The sequence below is a fragment of the Syngnathoides biaculeatus genome, chromosome 9, assembly GCF_019802595.1.
Source record: "Syngnathoides biaculeatus isolate LvHL_M chromosome 9, ASM1980259v1, whole genome shotgun sequence".
NCBI lineage: Eukaryota > Metazoa > Chordata > Actinopteri > Syngnathiformes > Syngnathidae > Syngnathoides > Syngnathoides biaculeatus.
Window position 1 is genome coordinate 7,335,364 of NC_084648.1, and position 11,027 is coordinate 7,346,390.

Consider the following 11,027-nt stretch of genomic DNA (forward strand, 5'->3'; position numbering starts at 1 on the left):
AACAAATAAGCGCCTCTGTTGTGGTGATTATCCAGGCAAGAAGTCCATTATGTGGGTCAATCCTCCAGTGTGTCTGCCACATTGCGGCCTCCTCTAATCACGCACACTCACGTGGTCACTGCTGCTTCCTGTGGATTACGACAAAATGATGAATCACATCCTCCCGCTGTGATCTGACACCCACACACCAGGGAGACTCTAAATTAGGTACACCTTATAATTAGATGCAATACAAAAAAAGGTGTTCCTAATATGTTGACCTTCTTCCGTAAGTTATAAGTGGACAACATTCACGAAAAGAATACATGAATAACCCCGACCTTTTTAACATTGAAGCTTATAGTATTAATAATTAAATCTATGGAGTAGTTCGTACCCTGAACATTTGACACCAAAGACATGGGCTGAACTAGCAGGCACACACTTCATTTTGGTCACTCGAGCTGTCATGAAACGACAACATATCTTTGTCAGCATTCAAAATCAGTAGCGGGTGCTTGCTTCGACATACAGTTGTGGAAGTTCCCAGAAGCTTTTAAGATTATGACTGAGAGAAAATTACACCTTGGTCAAACCGTCTTAAATGACAGATAACAAACGTCTTGCTCTGAAAGGGGAATTCTACTGGTTTGCATTAACAAAGTATCCTGTAGGTCATGTAATATGTACTCTATTTTGACAATGCGATGTTAAATCCTCTCTCATTTAATAATGTTTTGAGAAGATTTTTGTCGACAATTCCGAATTTTCATTTTCGCGAGTCACATGACCTACGTCCGCGGATGTGACGTCTTCTCGATCAACCGATACAGCTATTTCTTCATCAGATGAGGATAAATCTGAGAAATAACCGCTGGGCATGATGGTGTCCCATGTAATCAAGCTTTTGTTGCGGCACGTAAATGGAAATGGCAGCGCCCCCGAAAATTCGGAATTGTCGCTAAAAATCTTCTCAAACTACTATTAAATGAGAGAGTTTTGAACATCACATTGTCAAAATAGAGTACATATTACATGACCTATTGGATACACTGTTCATGCAAACCAGTGGAATTCCCCTTGAACAAAAATCCCTGAAAGGCATCTTTGATTCAGTAGGATTCGTCTTGCTTTGACAGATTGAATGCTGATAAAGAACACGGGCGGATATGACTTTTGGTATTAAACATCTTTGATTGTCACTCAAAATCAGTCAAACTGTCAAAAATGACAGATACAACCTTTGACTATAATTAACTTTAAAAAAGCATGGCTGTCAAAATGCACTGGGTTCTTTCTGTGATGTATTAAAAAAACAAAAAAACTCAAAAGCCATCTTTGAGTCCATCATTCAAAACCAGTAATGATCTGACTGAGTGAAACTTACACTCCAGTTAAGATGTGAAAAAATGATGTAACATTGACTCATGTGATGATCTTACGCAAAATCAGCAGGGCTCTTACATGTAATCTTGGATTTGATCAGGTATCGTGTTGTATTTTTATCACAGAAATCTGGATGAGTACAGAGCCAAAATTTGCACCTGGTCAATCATTTGAGTTGTTCTTCGGCCGGATGCAGCGCAGTGCGGATGCGGTGCCAAGGATGTTATGGGTGTCCTGTGATGCAGATGCGGCGTGCACGCACGGACGGACATGCACGGACGCCAGGCGCCGCCTGTGACGTCCGACGCATGCTAAAAATAGAAGAGAGCGGGAAGGAAGCCGAAACTGAGGTGGGCTCTGATGCAAGGAGATGGAAGACAATGTCTCACTGCATTTTCCATCACAAAAAGGAGGGGGAAAAAAAATCCAGCAGGAACCATTTGACATGTGGGAAAGCATCTGACATCCTTTTGGTGCTGATACCGAATCTATCTTGGTTGTTGTTAATAGTTCACATAACATAAGGATATGTTACGTTTCAAAGCTAAAAATGCACAAATCGTAGTTCTTTAGATACACCTGCAAGGTCTAATGACATATAGAGCCAGCTGTTATGTGAAAAATAGTACTTTAATGCATTTTTAAAAAAATCATTCATTATAGATCTTTGATTTATTTATCATATAAATCAAAGATCTATAATATCTATTATATATCATATAAATCAAAGAATCCACAGAAACAACATAAATGGTCATATCTGCTTTTGCGTCTGCACTTGTCACATGTACTTATTATACAAGTAGATTAATAATAATGTAATTAAAGTGTTTATGCATGAATTACTGTACTGAGAAACAAAACAAATGTTGACAAAAGTGAAGAAGAAATACCTGCAACTTCTTTCACAGTGGACCATTTTCGAAGCCTATTATCCTCACAAGTGTCATGAGAGTGCCGCAGCCTCTCCCGGCCAACATTGGGGGAAAGGCAGACAGTCAAAGGCAACATATCAACACCATCGCTGAGCGGGAATCAATCCCACGCTGCCACACCAAAGTAAGGTTTGTGTACCACTACCCTCCTACACTCCTGCAACTGCAACAAAAATTTGAATAAGTCCATGAATGATTTTTTTAAAATGCTGATTAGGTGTTGTGGTGGCCAACTAGTTAGCATATCTGCTTCAGATGTCACCGGTTTGTATCCAGGCTCTGGTCTTCCTGTCTGCAGTTTTGATGTTTACCCTTGTACTCGTATGGGAAAAAGAAAGATGGAGGTACGCACAGGAAAGGAGAGGAATGAAGGTTAGCTGAAGTGAAACAGAATATATGTGCGTGAATGAGAGGAGCGGAGGGGGAAGAGTGAAGCTCCAGGGAGAAGAGATAGTGAGGGTGGGTGACTTCAACTACTTGGGTTCAACAATGCAGAGCAATGGTGAGTGTGGTAAGGAAGTGAAGAAACGGGTCCAAGCGGGGTGGAACAGCTGGCAGAAGGTGTCTGGTGTTTTATGTGACAGAAGAGTCTCTGCTCGAATGAAGAAGGGCAAAGTTTATAAAACAGTGGTGAGGCTGGCCATGATGTCCGGATGAGAGACGGTGGCACTGAAGAGACAACAGGAAGAGGAACTGGAGGTAGCAGAAATGAAGAAGTAGAGGTTCTTGCTCGGAGTGGGCAGGTTGCATAGGATTAGAAATGAGCTCATTAGAGGGACAGGCAAAGTTGGATATTTTGGAGACAAGGTTGGAGAGAGCAGACTTAGATGGTTTGGACATGTTCAAAGGCAAGAGAGTGAGTATATTGGTAGGAGGGTGCTGAGAATGGAGCTGCCAGGCAAAAGAACGAGAGGAAGACCAAAGAAAAAGTTGAAGGATGTTGTGAGGGAAGACATGAGGACAGTGGGTGTTAAAGAAGAAGATGCACGAGGTAGGCTTAGATGGAAAAAGATGACATGCTGTGGCGACCACTAACTGGACAAGCCGAAAGAAGAAGAAGAAGAGTCCTCCAACATTCCAAAAACAGGCATATTACAGTAAAGGCCCAAAAGTGTCCAGACAGCCTATATTTCAATCATGAGTTGTCTTCATGTCATTTTTACAAGAAAAGTAAACTGCCATTTGTTTTCAAAAATATCAGTCAAATTTTCAAAGTACTGTACTGTAAACCTGATGTTTTATCATGCTTTTCCTTTGAATACTGCATGAATCCAAGCATTTGGGCGTGAAAGACACAAAATATGTTAGGTGTGTATTTACACTCATACACCCCCAAATGGAGCCAGAGACCTTTTTTCTTTTTCTTGCACATCCAAGCTGCTTATCTCCTATTTCTAATAGCTTGGAAATCGTGTCATGGCAACATTTAAAAAATTTATTTTAAAGTGGCAAAATTTCATCCCTCTTAGATTTGGACTGACTCAGATGCGATTAAAAATGAGCTCGTTGTCAGGACAGCCAAGGTTACATGTATTGGTGACCAAATGACAATGAGCAGACATCGATGGTTTGGGACACATCAATAGGATAGAGAGCGAGTATATTGGTAGATGGATGATGAGGATGGAGGTGCCGAGAAAGAGAGTTAGAAGAAAAACAAAGAGAAGATTGAGGGATGTAGTGAGGGAGGATGAGGGCAGTTGGTGTTGGCGAGGAGGTCGTTGGAGAGGGAGAGGAAAGGTCGTGGATCAAACCAACTACACCATCCATCCATCCATCCATTCATCCATCCATCCATCCATCCATCCATCTTATCCTCACGAGGGTCACGGGAGTGCTGGAGCCAATCCCAGCTGTCATCAGGCAGAAGCCAGGGTACAGCCTGAACTGGTTGCCAGCCAATCGCACAGCACATTTAAATGTTAATTATTCAAAGTTTTTTTTGTTACTATACATATATAGTAACAATAAATACTTATTGCATTACATTTAATTAAATTAAAAAAATATGTTTACAGTACTGCTGTGGTGGTAAATGGGGTGCATAAAATGACAGACCAAAAGTGTGTGTGTGTGTATGCCAGGCAGAGACAGGAAGTGATGCGTTGCTGCAACAAAACGTGTAGGAGGGCTCTATTTTGAGCTGTGTGTGTGTGTGTGTGTGTGTTTGTAAGAGGGGAGGTGGGCAACTTACAGACAAATGTGAGGGGGAGGCAAATTGTGGCTCCAGAGGGAGGAAGAAACGTCAATAAAACGTGACAGAGGAGGGAGGGGGCGAGACTGCGCCTGTGTCTCACTGACGTGGCGGCGGACGCAGATGAAGGAGGAGGAGGAGGAAGATGAAGGTGGAAGTGTGAGGACGTTTCGGGTTTCGAAAGCAGAACAAGTGAAAACACACAAGACAATCCACACTGTTCACATGACCTTTTCACACAACAAAGGAAACGCTCGTTCCGCCACAAGAGGGATTGCTTTTAGTAGCAAATCTCAGCGCTGGGAGAGAAAATGGAAGACTTTATGTGTCTTTTCAGACATGTTTTTTTTGGGAGGGGACTTTTATGGCTGTATTTATGATAGACGTGTCAACCAAATTTCATGTTGCCAAGTCAGGGTTCATACTCAATCAGACCCAAAAAATTGAAGGGCTTTTTAGGGCCATTCTTAGTGGCTGACACGAAAAATTTAGGGCTGACACGGAAAAAATTTAGGGCCGACACGAAAAATTTAGGCCCATCGTGGCAAATCAAGAATAAGGAAAAAAAGACTCACCCAATGGTGCCATCGGCTGTTCTTGGTTCATCAAATGTTCCAGTACCTCAGTACCTGTGACAGTGATCACCTGTCGCCCCTTGTGGTAGTTGTCATTGATATGACTATTGTCAACGTCTTCACATAACAGTATACAGAAAAACAGATTCTAACTACAATTGGGACTATATACACAAATGTCTTCTACTGATGTCTGTCTCAGCACCCCTACTCTAGCTCCTTGAGCCTACCCAGTGCCTCCTCTATTTGCTGCTGCAGAGGTGCCAAAGAGGCTCTCTTGTCCTTTGCTCTGCCTTTGAGTGCATTGGCCTCGGTGATAAACCTCAGATTCCTCTTTTCTTCTGCCTGCTCACACAGCCTGTCAGCCTTCTCAATAAGCGTAGATATGTCAGTCTCTATTCTGGCTTTTTTGGCTTTGAGGCAGTCGCGATGAAAAGTGGGCAGCGATGCCAAATGTAGCCAGGTACGAAGTCTTCCTTTCCCCACAGTGCTAGTTTTTAGCAATGTCACTGTCTGGGAACATGACTGCAAACACTTTCGAATTATTTTCACAAGATTTGTTACTGTAATGGCTGCAGATCACTTTTAAAGTCCACACGATCTCTGCCTTTAACGAGTCCGCCTTCGTGTATTGAACTACGTTCATAGAGCCTGACTTCTGGCTGGTTGAAGTCGATGGCTGGACAACTCTAGGTGTGCATGCACTGCTAGTACCACTGCCTGAAGTTGATGCTTCACTATCTTTATATTTTAGAAACAGATTCATACCAACGGAAGATGAGAGAGTCTTCGTCAAATCAGCGTGTCTCCTTTTTTTCCGGTGCGATTCCAGCGCTTTGTCTTTCCTAGCTGGTCGCTCTGCTTGCGCAGATGGCAGTAAAACATGTGCCGATCTTTTCCATCTCGACGAACCCAGCTTCCAAACTCCTGACTTTCAACCCAAGCATCTTGAAAAATGCACTTCCCCATGATACAAGTTGGATCGATGAAAGACGTAACGAAGACGAAGTGAAAAGCCGACTCACGGAAACGAACAATGGAATATCGACGACAAGATGGCAACTCGTTGTCAACAGGGTGACTTCCGTTGACAACTTCCGGCTGTTTTAGACACCAGACGGATCGCAATTTTTTTTTTTTTAAATAGATCTTTTTTTTGGGGGGGAGAATTTTGGTGGTAGAGCTCCTACCTTTGATTTTTTTATAATTTAAGGCCTTTTTAGGGGCTTGACCGGTTTTTGCGGATTTTAAGGACTTTTAGTAGCCCCTAAATGCACCTTCGAAAATTTAGGGTTTTTTAGGGGTTTTTAGGGACTTTTAGAAACGCGTGCGAACCCTGCAAGTGGAACTAGTTTAATATTTAATGAATGAAGTCAACTTAACACCTATCATCAAAACGCAAAGTCCAGTTTACCTTATTTTAGACCAAACGGAGCTGGATGTGGGTGTATCGTGGTTAAGTTTAGCTGTGTTAAAATCTAGAATAATGAGTAGCGATTCTAGGTGTTTTTTTCTCTCGTTTATCTGCTCAGCGAGCGTTATTAGCGTTAATATCTGTACACCATTCCTGTTGATATGAAAGCATATTCCACCGCCTTTCGTTTATAGGTAAGCATAGCATACAGGTAAGTGCCCATATTGTATGGTAACAGAAAACAAAAGGCGGTGGAATATTTTTTTTAATATCAAGGCAAACTCCATTTATTCCATTTTTTTTTTCAAATAGTAAAACCTGTATATTAGTTCACCACAAGCAAAGTGAAATGTTTATTATTTGTTTAAAATTTGATGACAATGGCAGAAAGACAAAGGAATAAACAAATCCAGTATTTCACAAAATTCTCGAATCTTTCAAGTGACGAACAAAAAAGGATCCTAACTGTAATATTGGCCTTCTGAAGAGTATTGATTAAGCTTGTTAGCTTAGCTCGGCGACACAATCAGCGCGATGGAGGTTGAAGCCGGGCAACGTGATAGCAGCGTCGAGCAATCATCCACAAAGCCAAGTCTCCGTGAAGCACAGAGCCGCAGAACGTCCAGTCTTTGCAGGTTTTAATCAGAAGCTTAAATTCAGCCGTTTTATTGGCTAGGGAGCCTAGGTTCGCAAGATGGATCGTCGGAAGCATTAGCCGATGTCCCCGCTTTTGAAGGCGGACTTGTATCTCGGATCGCGACCCTCTTCGTTGCGAGGCTTTGAAGAGCGCGCCGACTAGCAATGCTGGAAAAAGCTTCAGCAAATTGGCGAGAGTTGTCGAAAAAAAGTTAGTAGAAAAGTCAGAAGAAGACTCTCTGACGGCTAGCGAGTCCTCTCTTGTGCACTTGAGTCCACAGATGCCCGTGAAACACAAAAACAGTAACAGGAAGAGCATTCCGGAGGCTGCCACACTGGTAGACGTTAGGTAGGGAAGTTGAATAGAAGCGCGCAGTAGTGTCTGGATAGTTAAGCAAAAAATGCGACGTGACCTCACCCGTTGTACTGTTTCGGGCAAATAGCTTACGAAATACCACCAAGACCCCAATTTTCATTAGCTACAACCTAACTATAAAAAAATAAGACTGAACTAACCATTTACATAGTGTCTCGAGCAGACAAGTATCTGATCCCTCTGCTTCTCCGTTGTGATGTCTTTACGATAAATGGCCTTTTTCCATAACTTCGTCTCTGTTCGCTGAAAATTCACGTTTCATCACCTTGATTAGTGATAATTTTTGGCGTTTTGTCATAACTAACATATTTGTTCACCCCAGGTCTGTTTGAGCAACCCACAGCACCGCAAATAGGCATCTTATCAAAAGTTCTACTCAATGTACGAGTAACAAGCTCAGGGAAATAAAATGGCCGTCGTCAGCTGTTTGCCCGAGGCAGCACAACGGGTGACGTCACGTGAAAACAACCCATATCTAAACTTTAATGAAGACATTAAAACATCCTTGGACTACGATGTTTGCAGGTGACAATGTGATCTGCAGTAAAAGCAGGGAGAGGGTGGGGGGAACAGTTAGAAAGTGAAGGCATGCACTGGAAAGGAGAAGAATGAAGATGAGCCCAAGAAAAACCAAAATATATTGTATAGTACAGTACACGCATTCATCGGAGAGTCTAGACCGCCCCTAGGTGGGATTGTTAGTGCGACTGTTGTCTGTCTCCATGTGCCCTGCGATTGGCTGGCAACCAGTTCAGGGTGTACCCCGCCTCCTGCCCAAAGACACCCGGGATATGCTCCAGCACTACCGCGACCCTCATGGGGATAAGCGGCTTATAAATACAATAAAGATATTGCAAAAATAATTTTCGAGTAACTAATACAAGAAATTCACAAATAAATGTATTTTTAAAAAATAAACTCACTCAAAAAATATTTTTAAAATTAATTTATTCTTCAATTCACAAATAAATGTATTTTAAAAATAGATTCACAGATGTATCTTAAATTCAGACCTAACTTAGGATACTAACTGCTCATAAAAATGTGAAAAATATAACTAAAAATAAATTCAAATTATTTTTAAAACTGCAAACCACAGATACACAAACATAAATATTACGATGTTGGATTTTGTTGATTTATTTTTTTCAGACACGCAGTGTATCTATACGAAGGTGGTGATTCCTATTTGGCTTTGGCCTTTGTTGCACATATTAAAGATGAATAACTTTGTTGGAATTAAGCGCAATAATCTGATGGCTTGTGTTGTGCATTAAGGAGCACGAGAGCCGAGACGGGGCTGTGTACAATGCATTCTCTCTGGTTTTATTCAGCGTCATTAGGAAGAGTCGTGTTTGGAAATTACAAAATGCACCTCAAGTAGAAACAGCAGAGAAAGAGCCAGAATAAAAAAAAAAGATAAAAAGGGGGTCAACCGAGAGAGAGAGAGAGAGAGAGAGAGAGAGAGAGAGAGAGAGAGAGAGAAAACACAAGAGAAAAGAGAAGAAAAGATTTCATAAGCTGTGAACAAAACATCACCAGATTCAAACTCGGGCAGCTGATGATCTCTCCAACTAGGATTTTTCTCACCCCCCAATATTTGTATTATTATGATTCAAGTGTTCTGGTTGTTTCCCCACATGAAATAAGCATTCTTCGAGTTCACCACCAATCTTTTTTTTTTTGGGGGGGGGGTGTCATTTTCCTTTCTTTTTTTATTTCTTTTTGGGTCAAATGTATGATTTTGTTTACATTTAGAAATAGAAAAATAGAAGGAAAAGGAAACACGCTGATCTTAAAAACATCTATATATTTTTTACATATATTTTTTCCTCACACATACACACACACGTATATATATATATATATATATATATATATATATGTGTGTATAAAATAATTCCTGAAGTTTACCCCACATAGTGGCATGCACGTTGCACATGCAAAATCTGTGATGAAATACAATCTCTTTTTCATTTCAAATTGCTTAATATCTTAATTTATTTTAGTTCTTTTAATCCCTAACTTGCTTTGTGATTTTCTACTGTGGCACTGGCTCAGGTTCTACTGGGTCCAATGGTTGTCATAGTGATGGGAATGAAGGAAGGAAGGAAGGAAAAAAGGATGAAGGGACGATGGATGGACATGTGGGTGGATAGATGCAAGATCATTTGAAGTCAAAACCTTCGGCCAAACTGAATTCTGCTGACTTTAATGCTCTTCCTATGTTGTGTTGGGTCAAATTAACCTATTTTCGAGTTAAAAAAAAAAAAATCTTTGTAAAAAAAATCCTGGGTCAAGTTAACCCATTGTCAAATTTAAAAATTTGGGAAAAATAAAAGACTCGTTAAGTTTAAATCCCTGAAAAATATTGTTTAAAATGGAAGAAACAAGATTTTTAATGTTGTGGGTCAAATTGTCCCATTGGCAAGTAAACTCATACTTCAAACTACATAATTTTTCATACTGCATGGGTATATTTAATATTTTAAGAAATGTATTAGACTTTTAATGGTATATTTATAGACCTTGACAAATAGTTATAATGGGTGCGAAACAGTATAATTTCTATTAGTATAGCATTGACACTACTTTCTTATTTTTTTAGTATTCAATCTCAAACATTAAATGTTTATGTAAGAAACATTCATTTACCCATGTAGTGGATCATTTTGACCCGCTGGTGGAAAAAAAAAACTGAGATTAAAAAAATGTTTTATTTTATCATTGTATAGAATTGAAGATAAAAAAACGAAAACCTCTTTAAATATATATAAGCATTGTTGTAAGCCACAACACGTTTATGTATACAGTGGAACCTCAATTTGACGGATATTTAATGCAACAGACTGGTGCCATGAGCCCTGGGAGCATACGGATTTTATTTAATATATATAAAAAAGGAATAAAATCAGCTATGTGCCAGCGTGATACTCTTGAACACAGCAGGGCCGAGTTGAAACTCAAGCCAGAGGAGGTAAGTTTGGAGAAACCAGGTTACAGACTCGTTTTGACCGATGTTATGCATAAGAAAGTGGAGTATTATTTTATTATTTCGATGGCAGGGCACTTTTATGGTTAAGAAAGGATGTGACACCCCAGATAAAACAAGGGCAAACGTTGGAGCTGCGAACGCTATGTCAAAACTTTCTTTTCTGTCTGTAAATAGATGTTAACATTCAAAGTCCATTCTCAGTTTTCTTTTTGTTGTTGTTGTTTTACAATTTGAGGTTTGAAAACATAGTAGCCTCAGCCACTGTTCCGTTTGAGAGCTTTTTTTTTTTTTTTTTTTTTTTTTTTTTTGACAAAAACCCGTATTTTCATCTTGCGAACTGAAATCAAAAGCACCACAACAACTTCATGTGGCCCCCCAATAACTTCCTGTTAAATATCAAAACGTGCCATTCGTATCTTGCAAATCTTTAGAATTCAATTGCTGCGACTGGCGGGCGACCTGTTCAGGGTGTACCCTCCCTCTCACCCAGAGAGGTCCAAACACGCCTGCCACCGCCGTCGGGGATGAACTGTATGG